The sequence below is a fragment of the Hordeum vulgare genome, chromosome 4H (assembly GCF_904849725.1).
Source record: "Hordeum vulgare subsp. vulgare chromosome 4H, MorexV3_pseudomolecules_assembly, whole genome shotgun sequence".
NCBI classification, from domain to species: Eukaryota; Viridiplantae; Streptophyta; class Magnoliopsida; order Poales; family Poaceae; genus Hordeum; species Hordeum vulgare.
In genome coordinates, this window is record NC_058521.1 from 135,979,815 (window position 1) to 135,994,906 (window position 15,092).

The following is a 15,092-nucleotide window of genomic DNA, read 5'->3' on the forward strand; positions in this document are numbered from 1 at the left end:
AGGTTTGGGTGTTCCAACTTAACTTTTATTAACCATATTTGTAGCTTTAGCATGTTCCCTAATCCAAACACGAAAAGGTTGTTTCTTGATATAAGCAGTAGGTATAACCTTATGAACATGATAAACAATTGCTTCCTCTTTACTTTAATGGGTTCCTCTAATAATTTTTCAATAGGTGGATGATATTTAAGCCACTTCTCCCTAGGGAGATCAACATGATTATAAAATGGTTCACAGAAAGTAGCCACTATCTCGGAGTCATGCCCATATTTATTGCCAAACTTATGAAAAGTATTGGTTTCCATAAAAGATTTAACAAAATCAAACTTAAGATTTATACCAGGCTCTTTACCTTATCGAATTCCTAGTCCTTAGAGTCGTCTTTAATTCTTTGCATATTATCCCATTTGAATTCAATAGTCTTCTTCATACAAGAAGAAGTAGAAGAAGAATAGAGTTGTACTTGATCATTATGAGAAAGTCGAGCATAAAATATTTGTATATTCATTTCTATCGAGAGCTCGTGATTGGGGCATCTGTGCATCATAGATTTAAGCCTCCCCAAGCTTGAGCGATGCTTTCTCCTTCACGAGGCCAACAATTGTAAATAAAATTCTGATCATGATGAACTAGATGCATAGGATAAAACTTCTGATGAAATTCCAGCTTCAAGCGATTGCAGTCCCATAATCCAATATCATCCAATAGCATGCAACATATCGATGATTTTCCCTCCAAAGATAAAGGGAAAACTTTGTTCTTAACTTTGTCTCCAGGCAAACATGCAAGCAAAAATAATCCACAAACCTCATCCACATTTGTCAAGTGGTAATGAGGATGAGTTGTACCATCATAAGGATTAGCTATCAGTTTCTCTAGTATACCCAAAGGAATCTCATACTAAATATTTTCAGTAGGTTGAGGAGCAACATTTTCAACTTTTGTTCGAGACGAAGATGCCCTGAACAAGCCTATCAAAGGGTGACCGTCCATAGTAACAAGCAACAGTAAAATTCAACATGTACCAAAAATGTTTCCTTAGCCATTTCCACTTCCCAAAGGAACTTCACTCCCCGACAACAATGCTAGAAAAGAGTCTTGATGACCAACAAGTATAGGGGATCAATCAGAGTCCTTCCAATAAGTAAGAGTGTCGAACCCAACGAGGAGCAGAAGGAAAAGATAACAAGTTTTCAGTAAGGTATTCTTGAGGGAGTTCGGGACTAAGGGGTCCTTGGGCCACCGACCTATATCTATGGGCCGGACTCATGGGCCACTCTATGACTATCATTGGAGGGACAGACTTCAAGATGGCGCTGTTTTCAGGATGAAAACCTTCGAAGCTTGGTGTGTGTGCTCCAAGTTAGATGATAATATCGGCATGTTTGTGTCAGGATGTAATTGACTATATGTAACCCTAGGTACCACTGGTAACTATATAAACAAAACAGTTTTAGTCCATAAAGATGACCGATAACATCATTACTCCTAGGGTTTATACCACAACATATGTTCTCGAGGTAGATCAACTCTATACTCAACACTCCATCATCAATATAAACAAGAGCATGACATAGGGTTTTACCTCCATGAAGAGGACCTGAACCAGGGTAAGCATCGTCTCCCTTGCTCTGTGTTACCCATCGATCCAAGACTTACAAATCGAGACCCCAACCTGAGATCTGCTAGTTTGACACTGATATTGGTGGTTTCATTGAGAATTTTGCTATAGAATTGTCAAAGGAGCGATGGCTCGCTTGGTCACTAGAAATAACATCAACACTAGGGATGCCTTCAACCCTGGACAATAGATCAAGTTCAACGACTTTGAGTACGTTGCCAACGCACACGGTCATCTGGTCCTTACATGGCTCTCGGCCGTTACCGAGGACCCTGGAAACCCCGAAGCTTTAACTTCGGGACTCCTGCTCGGCCCCGTCACTTGTTCAAGCCTTACCCCGGACCAAGCTTCAAGCTCAGGTCCGATCAAAGCATTCAAAGACCAAGGGTCAACCCTGGCCGAGCACGTACCCCGTGCCGACACATCGGAGATCTACTCCGTAGGAATTCAGGAAAACAATCCGACTAATTTCTCATTGTTGAACAAGACGATGGTTTGCATGCATATTATGGATATTACGGGTAACCCATGCTTGGACTATGCTCAGAATGGTCTTGAGTTAGGATACAACAAATTTTACGTCCCACCCACTACCCACTTGGTAGCCACTATCGAAGATTTAGCTGATATGATGGACTTATCCTCGGATGAGGACGAAGACATAGATGAAGATGTTGACACAACTGCTCCCCCCACCACGGTACGACGGACATCCACCTCCACCTACAATGTATGTATGGTGGACACCCTTGGTGACAAGGGCGATGGCACCACAGGGAAGAGCGATGATGATACCCCAACACAAAATGGTGGCGACGAGCCACCCCAGTGCCTGCGTCAATGCAAAAGATCCAAGGGGCACAAGGGCAGGAAAATCAATACGAGCAGTAAAGAAAACGGTACCCATGATGACATCGAAGACCTCTTTGACCCCGATGCTCTCGAAGAATAGCTCGATGATTCGAAGGGGTGTAAGGATGCAGAAAACTCCGAGGACCTGAACGACTCCGAAGATGACAACTATATCCCTCCTTATGAAGAGGAGGATAGTCTCGTAGACGAGGATTTCATCATCCCTGAAGATCCGCTGGATCAAGTGCGGTTCAAGAGGCAACTTATAGCTAGGGCTGGACCAAAATCTCGTAGCTCGCGAGATTAATGGGCACTTGGTAGTTCGGCTTGTTAAGATCATGGCTCGCTTCTTAATGTATAGAGTTGATCTTCAATTTCAACTCTGTCGGCGAAAGGATCGACACCTATGGGGGCCTCAACGGTCCCCTTTTGCTGGTTTGGCGGGAGAGTGGTCACAGCAAGAGCAGAACCAACAGTCAGGGCCCGACAAGGTCGTTTTTACCCAGGTTCGGGCCGCGTTGTGCGTAAAACCCTACTCCTGCATGTGTTTAGTTATTTGTTTTAGTTTACTGTAAATCTGTCCCTCTTACAACCTTTCGATTGTTCAAAAAGCCAAAAGTCCTTTCTACTAAGCCTTGGGCCTCCTTTTATAGGCGAAGGGTTCACCACAGTGGCTCAGCCAGTGAATGGTGGGTTCATGAGTGAACAACGCCAACTGCCCGCCATAGTGTTATGCGGTGCATGAAATGCTTCGCCAGACTTCCTGACCTTGCCAGGGGGAGTTGGACACGTACCCACATGTAGCAACTTTGGGGTGTTGCGCTGGCGTGTGAGCGGATGCGTGGTCCATGCATCGGCAGTGGCGTGTTCGTTAGTGGAGGCACTTATAGGACGCGAAGGCGCCCTGGGCCCTCTCCTCTCTTCGGGCCTTCTTTCCCTCCCTAGCAGGGTTACCTTGCCGAGGGCTCTTCTTGTTCCTCTCGGCAGGGAGATGATGGCCTGCCGAGGCTTTGTCAATCTTCCCGGCAAGGATGGCTTGCTGGGGCTCAATCCTTCTTCCTTGGCGGGAGGGTCTCGCCTTGGCAGTGTCTATCTTCCCGGCAGTGAACTCCTGTCGGCGTATCTTCTTCATTCCCAACAAGCGGGCGGTTGTCGGGGGCTTGTAGTCTGCACTTGGTGGGCTTCCGAGCCTTGCTTCCGCCCTATGCTCTAGCGATGCGCCTTGCCGCTGTGGAGGGTGTTGTTGGTGTCCGTTGCACTGGAGACCCCGGTCTTTAGTGCATCGACAGAAGCCCCCAGGTCTGGGCTACACATGCATGTGAGGCATTGTTGGGCCAGGCCCAAAGCGGTGAGCGGACTCGCACGCGCCGGGCTTATCGGAATCGAACCGTTGCAGGCTTTCTTTCCCCATGTCGCACATTGAACACACGAAGTGGGAGAGTGCGCGGCGTGTGTGTGATGGCCCCTTTATTCCCTGAAACCGCTTCTGCCATGCGTAGGGCATGCGCAGCGGCGGTCGGGCAAGTGGCGTTCGTGGCGTCAAAAGTCCTGGGCATGGATGGGCCCGCCCCTGCATGCATTGGCGCATCAGGGCGGTTCCATGTTCCGCTCGTGACTTGAGGGCGATTGGGCGAGAGGGGCGACGGCTTATGGACTGAGGAAGGTAGCCTTCGAGCTTTGCCCTATAAATTAGGGTGTTTGCGCGGAGGTTTTGCCCATCCATCTCACCCTTAAAGCCTTCAGCGCATGTCGCATTGTCTCTCTTGCTTCTTTTCAACTTTGCCGGTGGCACCTGTCCCTAACCATGGTCAGGGGACGGGGCCGGCCTCCGTTGGCCACCAGGGCGGCAATGGGATCCTGCTCGGATCATGCCACAGCTTCTGGGGCTGTAGCCAGTGGCAGCCCCGTCGACCATGGCGGGAGAGGCTCGAGGGGCCGAGGACGCCGGGGACGTTGTCAAGGAGGAAGAGTGCTACTCCGATGTCCCCCGCCTTCCCCTGGGCTTGTTGGGCAGTTGGACGAAACGACGCTGGAGTTCGTCGTGGAGCTGCACGGTGCTCCGCCGGGTCATCTGCACCTCCCCCGCCCTTTCGCTAGGGTGATGGAGGCTGCCAAGCCCCCGGTCTTGTGGTTGTGGGCGCATGACTGCTCCCATGGCGCCATGCAGGTGCGCATGGAATATCCGAAGCGCCACTCCATGCTGCTTGGGCGGGGCTGGAAAGCCTTCGCTCGCTCCCATAGCCTCGAGGATGGGCATATCCTCCGCTTTAAGCTAGCGGAGGTTAATATGCTATCCGTCAAGTTTTACGGGCGCAAATGTGTCTATCCTCCCGGCGGGGAGCTCCTGCTGGGGTCTCTTCTTCATTCCCAACAAGCGGGCGCTTGCCGGGGGCTTGCAGTCTACACTTGGTGGGCTTCCGAGCCTTGCTTGCGCCCTATGCTCCAGCGACGCGCCTTGCCACTGTAGAGGGGGATGCCGATGTCCGCGCACTAGTCCGGGGCACTAGAGACCCCGGTCTTTAGTGCACCGACAAACTCGTTACGATTAATGAGCTTAATGAATGAGCTAATGAGTTGCACGAGTAGCTCATTAACCTCATTAGTAACAACACAACACATATTTTCATATTACGTGACAAAAGTTTCATAGCAGCTCATCCCATCTTTTCAATCTAATCTACCTAGGAGGCAACAAACTAGTGCTTTCCATTTTGTAGTTGCCATCTTCCTTCTTAAGAACCAAACATAAACACTCATCCTATAGCCTGTAACATATCAGAATTTGTTAATGAGCGCTCGCGAGCACTCACGAGCTTAACGAGCTTCAAACGAGCCAATCCGAGCAGGGTTTTTTTCTCGTTAACTTAACAAGCTTAACATGCCGAGCCTTAACAAGTGTGAGCTTAACGAGCATGAGATTAATGAGCCAAGCAACTCGTTAATCCACCCCTACTTATAGCCACTTCACGAAGCATGAAGATGAAATAGAAGAACATCAAAGCTGAATAAGACACCCTCAATGACAGATGGACGCAAGTCCTAGCTGCCGAAGAAGGGTACGTCTACAAATGACAAGGGCAAAACAAAAGTTACCTGCACCGACGTTTACTGCCGCAATTCGACAACGAGGCCTTTGAGCGTGCACCCTAGATGCATTGAGGGCGACCAGCCAGATCGCCGGCCTTGAGGACGGGACATGATGGCTGGTGAAGCCAAGAAGCGATCCAACCCACATGGAGAAGAAGGAAAGAGCCGGTGCAGCCCGGGGACCTATTTGACCTGCACCACAACCTGAATGCTAGAGTAGGCCAGAGCTATCTATGGATCCAGAGGCCCCGCTCCCACTAGACACGACGGGTACCAAGCTTGGGTCGGCCAACATGATAGATCTTGGGAAAAACAACAACATGTTCAGATGACATCCGACCTCCAACACAACTTAGCTTGTGTTAGAGGCGTCACTCACCAATGTGTTTTACAAATGAGGTGATGCAGCATCAGTTCTCCGAAGGGTTCAAACCCATGAACATAGAGCAATACGAAGGGACAACACATCCGGCCATGTGGATCAAAGACTTTGTCCTCCACATACTTATGGCATGAGGAGATGACCTCCATGGCATAAAATACTTGCCATTAAAGCTATAAGGACTAACACGACATTGGCTGAACAACCTCCCTGAAAACTCTATTGGGAGCTGGGAAGAGCTCGAGGATGCTTTTTGAGCAAACTTTTAAGGCACTTATGTCCGACCTCCGGATGCCGATGACCGGAGCCACATTGTCCAAGAAGCTAGCGAGTCATCCCCGCAATTTTGGAACCGATTCCCGACTAAAAAAAACCAAATCATCGACTGTTCGGATGCCGATGCACTAGCCTCCTTCAGGAACAATATCAGGGATGAACGGCTAGCTCGCTAGCTCGGTTAGGACAAGCCGAGAACAATGTTGGCCCTTACCTCAGTTATGACCCGCTCGTGCGTGGGCGAGGACAACTGGCTAGCCCGTCAAAACAACCCTCCTGGAAACCCCAGCACTTCTGAAGCTCAGGATCGCAACAAGAACCCACAGCGCAACAAGAACAAGCATTAAAACAACAACAGCGACACCGAAGATACATTAGTTAACGCTAGATTCAACAACTCAAAGCCCTCGCCAGGGAAGAAACCATCAAAAGGAAATCGGGATGGACCTACTGTGCTGGGAAAAATACTGGATAGACTTTGCCATATTCAAGACACCTCAAACAAGCTCGCCACCCATACCATCCGCAACTGTTGGGTGATAAAACATGCGAGCAAACTTAGAGCCGAGGACCAAGACAAGAGCCCTCGCAGCAAGGACGGTGACGAGCCTCGAAGGCCGAACAACGGAAGCCAAATGCAATTCCCTCATGAAGTAAAAATTTTGAACATGATTTACGTCACGCACATAACCAATAAGGAGAGGAAGCATGCACTCCGGGACGTCTAAGCCATAGAGCCTGTAGCCCCAAAGTTCAAACCATAGTTGGCATGCCCGATCACCTTTGACCGCACAAACCACCTCACTAGTATCTTGTAACAGCCCAAGTGAACCCCTTGCCATTTATGTAACCTTTCCATGTTTGGACCTTCCAACCTGCCATGTGTTTGATTTAATATTAGTTTTGGTTCCCATCTTCTTTGTTGCATCATGGCATCATGGCATTATTCATGTTGTGCATCTTGTGTTCCTCTTGTGTGATGTTCTGTGAGTGTGAGCAATGGTGTTGTGTGCTTGCAAGTGATGGGTGAGCCTAGCTACATGCCTTGTTACTATGAAAAACCCTTGTTTGTTTGAAAAACCTTGCAAACAGTGTGAATTATAGGAGTTGGGTGATATTTTGTTGTTTTAGAAAAATGCGAAGCCATTTTTCTAAAATAGTGCAAAATGTGGTGAATGCAGCAGTATTGTTGTTTGGAAAAAAACCCATTTTATTTTCCTTTGTGTGCATTTTATTTGTTGTGAGATCTTTTAAATAATAAACAGTGGTGGCTATTGTTAAAAGGGAGAGAGGGGTTATCTGGGTCACCTCCCTCTCCTTGCGGCCTAGCCGGCCGTAGCCGCAGCTTAGCAGACGCAGCCCAACGCCGCCCTCGCTCTCCTTTCTAGTGTGGCGCGAGCCTACCAACGTCTCCAACCCCTACTTTCTTCCTCCTTCTTTCCACCTCCCCTCTCGGCGACATAGAGAGAGTGCGAGGCCATGGCCACCATGGCAGCCACTACGACCGCGCCTGCCTATAAAGCATAGGTGTCTATGCCCCCTCCTTCGGGTTTCCCATTTTCCTCATTGCCGCTGCCACCTCTCCGCTTCTCCTCCTTCTTCTGTTAGGTTTAGTGAGAGAGAGAGACAAAGCTGCAGGATTAAGACCGCGTTCACAGATCGTCATCGCCGGCAATCGCCGTCTCCGGTGGCTCCTCCGCTTCGTCCATGGCATCCCAGAGGCCCCTGGTATCTCCGCCAACCATTCCAACCGTTAGGAGGGAAGGAGCTCCCTCCCTCGGCATTCCCGCGTCTTCTTGCCGCATCCGAGGCCCCACTCGCGTTCTTCTCTTGCAGTGCAATCCTCGCTCCGCTCCGAGCTCATTTTCGCGCTCCCCTCGATGAGACGCGTCAGGTCCCCTTTCCCTAGCCTTTGTTCCCGTCGTGCCATCGTGTTTGGCGCCGTCGTCGCGCCGCCGTAGTCGCAGGAGCAGCAGCCCCGCAGCAGAGTGCAGCAATAGCAGCAACTTAGTAGCTGTAGGGACCCGACTCAAAACGAGTCAAGCCTTTGTGTATCTGTGCCATCCCTTGATCAGTATGCTAGCACACAGAGTACATCAATGTATATATCAAAGTGCAATCACATGTAAATAACGTTAAATTGATATATACCTCAAAAATCTCAGCGGAAACAGTAAAAGGGAGTGGAGTCCCAATAAACACCAACGGCAAGTTGAGTGCGGACCGTAACCCTGAATCGTACTCTTACTCGTTGAAGAAAGTATCTGCAACATAAGACGTTGCAGACGTGTAGGTCAGCATATTGAATATTCCGTCAAGTCACAAAAGAGAGAGTGAAAATATCATCTATTCTATATGCATATATGGCAGGTGGGGCTGTAGTTTAAGCTTTGCGTAAAGCAAATTTTTCCTACAACAAGAGAGAGTAAAAGCAAAATTTACTACATTGTTGGTTGTTAATGAGATGGTCCCACCAAGCATTTCTCATACCCAAGTTATCAATATTACCCACATCAATAAGTTAATGGTGTTGGGAATTCCTGATAGTTTCAGTTCCTTTGGCTCAAGATGTCCATGGCCGTGGACCCGGCTAATCGATTAGGTTTGAGTACTTTGCAGAGTTTTGCACACGTTCCCCACAAGATTTGATCGCCTCCGTTGAAGTCCTCACACTTCAGGGTGTTTGAGAACCGGATGATCAAAACAAGGTCTTTCAACGGGTTCCTCTTAGACTCTGACGGTACCCATCCAATCCTACCGTTCTTCTACATCTCGTAGCACCGCCTGTCTAGAGTCACCATGTTGTCCAACCGAGCCAGAGCCCATAATGACCTTGGCTGTGCAAGTAAGCCTTGGGTCTTGAAGTATCCATCCATTTCTTTGTGCCTGGGTGAAGCTTTTCGTAAGATGTCATGGCGCTTCTCCATGCATCCCGAGTCGTCCACTGGTTTCCCCAGGGATCCCATCTAAACCATCCTTCACCCAGAGGTATATTTCGGTCTGAGGTTTTGCAAGTCTTTGAGTCTTCAGGTCTTGATTATTTAGTTCTCGCAACTCTCATGATCAACACTCAACCAAACCCCGTCTACTACGAGCATAGCACAATAACGTCACGCCAAAAGTAACAAGGGTGATGGGTGCCTACCACATGATACTACATCAAGATCCCAATTTCCAAGTACCTACTTTGCATGCAATTGGGTGAAGAAGGTAGAACTACTATGCATATAAAACATAGGTAGAATATGATCAAGGTGACTTGCCTTGCTGATGGTTGTCGAGTTCGAGCGCTTCTAGGTAACAAGCTTCGCACTCCGGGTGATCTAACGACACAAACACATTCACACAATAAGCATCACAATGTCAAGAAATCAAAATATCAAAACTATCAACCAATAGCTGTAGCATAGAGAAGTGAAATTGCCTTCACATAACCAAAACAGAATCTGTTTTGGTGAAAACCCCATGATAAAATATAAAACAAATCTGAAATTTAACCTACTGATAACTAAGATCAATAGTGATTAGTAGCAAAAAGAATCAATTAAAAAGCTATATTTAAACTCCCGGTATAAGCAAAACAAGATTTAAATCAAACCTGTTCTAACTCAATTTCTATAAATTCAAACATAGTCAAATTTTATATTTTCGGAAACTACATAAATTTGGGATCTAACGCAAAAAGAATCAACCTCATTGGTTTTGTAGATCAAAAGCTATTAAGAAAACAAAAACAGAACTATTTCTGTTACAGATTTAAAATAGAAAAAAACGATGACGTGGCACGCTCTGATTGGCCGCATCCGTGCGCTGCTGGAACTAAATAAAAAACGGCCGATAAGTAAGAAAAACGCTTCGGTTAACTTAATAGGTTGACCGGTTCTTTAAAAAACCTGAAAGGGTATGCTCCTCTAATCCTACACCGTTGGATCTAGATCTAAGGGTAAAAAAACAGAGAGGTGAGAGAGATCTCACTGTTGTTGGCAGGGAAGGGGGCCTTCTCCGGCGAGGTGACCGGCAAGGTGGGCTGCTCCGGCGAGGTGGGAGGTCGCCGACGGGGATGGGGGACGGTGGAGGAGGTCCTGCCGCCGGTGGGGAAGGGGCGCGGGGCGTCTGGGGTGAGGAAGTGGCGCCCTGGGCTCGTGGGGTTCCTCCTGTTCGGCTCCTGGCGTGGTCCTTGGCAGAGGGGAGTTGTCGCTGGGGTGTGTTGCAGGGGGGGCGACAAGGTGGGGAAGTGGCGTGGGGTGCAGCGGGGTAGGGGGTGGCGGTAGGGGAGTGGGGCATTGGAGGGGCTCGGCAGGGGCGATGGGGTTTCTAGGAGAGCTCCTAGTGAGCGTTCTTGGCAGGAAGAGGAAGATGGTGGCAAGGTGGCTATGGGCAGGGAGGCATCGATGTGATGGGGAAAATGGAATGAGGAGGGTCGGGACGTTCTTATAGTGGTGATGGGAGTCGAAGGAAGGCAACATATCTCATGAATCGGGGGAGGGAAGCTTCGAGGAAGCTTCTGCCATTGCCACGGATGGAAGGAACGAGAGGAGGAAGAAGAAGGGGTATCTGGGCCTGATGCGTTTCCAATTGTGGCCCAGGGACTTTCCTAATAAAATAGATCTCTTTCCTTTTAATTAAAAACAGGAAATAAAATCTATAAAAGGAAATAGTATATGCTCGGTATATATGGGTATAATATATTAAAATTTTCAGAAAAATATGCCCTATAAGATGGGCATTTTTCCACGGTCAAAAAAATACTTAAAAACGTTTTTTTTCAGGAAATCCTAAATTGGTTTATTTTCTTTTTGCAAATATTATTTTCAAATACCCCTTGGGTTTTCTTGTTCAAATATTTCAAAGGAATATCCCGGGTTTGGAGGGTCATGTTATTTCTCTCTTTTTCTTTCTTGGCAAGGTATTGTTCCCGACATTCCGTGAGTGAAGAAGAAACAAAATGCAAGGCAAAATCGAAAGAAATTCAAATGCCACCTTGATTCAAATTCTTTATAGTTGAAGAAGTCATGCTATCTCCTCTCGGTGATTTTAAAAAGATGAATTTGAATTCATAGGAAAAGGGGAAAGTCATTTTATCCCTTGTCATTCAAAAGTTTTTTCGAAAGTTTCAAAACTTCACCGAAGTTTCAATCACTCAAACATAAAAACAATCAATCTAATAATTATATTAACATTCCAAAATTTGGGATGTTACAGTAGCACAATAGTAGCGCAATAGTAGCTCCTTATTAGCAGCAGCAGCCGGAGTGCCCGCTCGAGATCAGGCCGTCGCCGTTGTGCCGTCGACGCATTCAATCGCCGGTGGCTTGCCCCGTTGCATTTGAATAAGAGGGGCATTGTCCCTCTTATGTTAAGAACCGTGTCATGGCGTAGTGGTGTGGAGGCATGGCTCGCTAGGTAGAGGTCACAAGTTCGACACCCCCCGCGGCCTATGTCCTTTTCCGGCTATTTTGTGGTGTGGTGGCTCTGACTATGGGCTAGGGCCCACATGTCATCTGAAAGGGGCATGGTGACACTTCCAGTGGGACCCCCCTGTTTATTATTTATTTTGGCATTATTTTGTGTTGATAAATAAGTTACCATATTTGGAATTGCCCGAATATGGACGTGCCAAATCTAGTAGTGGCCCAAATAGGAATGTTTTGTCTTATGTTTGATACAGGAATGTAGGTGATTTTCTTTTCAGTGTTGTGGGTGTTTTCCCTAGTGAAAGCACATATTCTCCCTTGGTGATTTCGATAATTCATGACAACATACATTGTCTCTTGGACTAACACATCTACCTGGATGTTTTAGGAAAAGTCCATATAGAGCATTTGCTAAAGGTTTATGTGGAGACACCCCTAGATGCAAGAAAGGAATAATATTGGCTCAAGCTTCAAGCTAGAAGACTCTTCATTTTATATTTGTGATGAATCCCTTTGGACTCCATAGGAAAGACAATAGTATTAAAAGGGGGAGACGTAGTAAAATGAACTCATTGCTCAAATGCTCAAACTTAGCCACCAAAACACTCAGTCATTTTCCCACATATCCACTCTGTCAAGTTCCACAATCACAAATTCGATGTCACCAACATTTCCACATCGGACCCACCGAGTTTGAACCTCAGACAGAACCCTAGCCATTACCACCAGATCGGTGCAACCGAAACTGCATCGGTGCTACCGAGTTCAGTGTGACCAACATTATGTTGCAAAGATACACCCAATTAGAATTTCCGAGTTTGAGTATCGGTGTGACCGAGTTTGGTCATCTGACTATTAGTCACCTTTTCGGTGCCATCGAGTTCAATATATCGGTCTCACCGAGATTCAAAAGTTCACACTTTTAGTGCTAGTTGGTACCACTGAGTTGTCCACTTCGGTGTCACCGAGTTTGCTATTTTGTGTGTAACGGTTGGATTTTGGCTGCTGCCTATATATACCCCTTCACCCACCTCTCATTCGTGGGATAAGCACTCAGGACACACACTTCATTTCCAGATTCATTTTCTGAGAGAGAACCACCAACTCATGTGTTGAGACCAAGATATTCCAATCCAATCATTTGAAACTTGATATCTAGCCTCCCCAAACAGCTTGCAACCAAATCAACCTCTCCTTCCCATTCATATTCTGTGAGAGAGTGATTTGTGTTGAGGAGACTATCTTTAGAAGCACAAGAGCAAGGAGTTCATTGATCTACCACATAAATTACCTTTTGGAGGGTGGTGCCTCCTAGATTGGTTAGGTGTCGCTTGGGAGCATCCTACTTCGTGTTGTGGAGTTGAACCAAGATGTTTGTAAGGGCAAGGAGATAGCCTACTTCGTGAAGATCTACCGTGAGTGAGTCTAGTGCTGTGTGGATGTAAGCCATGGTGGGATAGACAAGGCCGCTTATTTGTGGACCCTCCGTGGACTCTCGCAGCCGTTACCCTATGTGGGTTGAAGTCTCCGCTAACATGGACGTACGATAGAGCTATCGGAACCAAGCCAAAAATCGCCGTGTCAACCTCATGCGTTTGATCTCCCTACCTTATTCCTCTACATTACAATTGCATATTTTACTTTTCGCTACTATACTCTTAGAACTGCATATGTAGGGTGACTTAGACTTGATACAACTGCGAGATTTCCGCCATCCTAGAAATTAGGTTAGGCTAGATTTTTAACTTGACAAGTAGTCTTTCACCCCCCCTCTAGACACATCTTCTATCGATCCCTCGCCTAGTTATATAAATAAGTGTGATATATGGAAATGGGGTAGAAAAACCTGATGAATCCAATGGTGGTTTTGGATTTCACTTTTGAGCTAGTTTGCAAAACTACTATTTTGTGATGATGTGGCATTTTCTGAATTTTGTAGTATTTATTCTAGGCATGCTTTGGTGGATGTGTCAACATGAAAGTGCTAGTGTTTTGTGGGTACTAGGCCCTGGTAATTTTTCTTACCATGATAATCTTGTAGATGAGTGGATTTCTTGCTGTTTAGTAGATAAGAAATTATTGAAGATTCACATGCTAGAATTTCTCTAAGTGTTGGAGACTATTATTTTCTTCCCATGTTGTGATGATGATTCCCATGGATATATTGCTCCTTTGAGTTTGGTCAAATGCTATGATTTGTTCTGTTTGATATCCTCTACATTTGGTGCCTCAAGTTTGTCAATAGGGTCTTGCATCACAGTTTTATTCACAGTCAAAGTTGCTATGCTGATATAAAATGCTGCTAGTTGCACTTGTGGTATTCACCAAGTCCGAGATTCTATAGTTAATTTCTTGCCAGGTTAGATTGGTGATATTAAATATGATGTTGATATTTAGCCCAAGCTAAGTGCTAGTGTTTTGTAGTATATGATGTCCTCTATCACCCTGTTACATTTCATGCCATCAGGTTTTCTGTAGCATAGTATTCTATTGCTGTGAATATACTACCAGGTTATAAACTGCTAGTGCAATCTATGATTTTTTACGAAGTCCTAGACTGTGATGATTTTTTGCCATGTTTAGAGCTTGGTAGCTACTGATTTATGCATCTAGCTATATTGTTGTTTGTTAGGTGTTGTTGTACTGTTTGATAGCTCCAGTTCTGTGCCTTGGTTGAATTAATTGGATGGAAGTAGCTACTTGATTTCTATTGAACAAAGTGGTATGTTGCTGTTAGTGGGCAGATTGTTAGTTATTTTGGTTTGGGCTTTGTGTGAGTTGTTCTTGATGGAATTGCGTGATTCTTAGGTCTATTCCACCTAGAATTTTATGCTTAGTCCAGTGGCAACCTTGGAATGCCATGTGAATGCCCATAGCCTATGGTATATTGCTGTTTTCTCTCCCTTGCCTTCCATATCTTGTTTTGTAGTTTCCAAAAGTTCCGTAACTCGGTTTGCGACATTCTTTATATGTTTTTGCACCATTTTATCGTGATGCATCCGTTCCTGCCATGTTCGTGCATGTTCAAAGAAGTTAACCTGAGGTTTTGTCCAGAATGTTAATAACTTAAATAATGCATGAAAGATGACTAGTTTAGCAATGCCATGCTTTGTTTCATGCCACACATGCATCATATATGATTGTGCATCATGTCCTGCATACGTGTGGTGTTATCGAGCGTTGATTGTTGTTTCCCGATTATTTCTTCTCGATAGAGTTCCGAACTGCTTCGGAGTGTGAGGATTCATTCGACTACGTTGGTTTGTCTGCTTCATTGATTCATTCTTCTTCCAAGCGGGATCTCAGGCAAGATAATCATTTCCCTAGATACCATTACTATCATTGACATGCTAGTTGTCTCAATTCTTTCGCTATGCCACACTTCCTACCACGTGTTAAATGTCATCCTCCCAACATTGCCATGAAAACCTCTAACCTTTCCACAACACCTTAAACCACT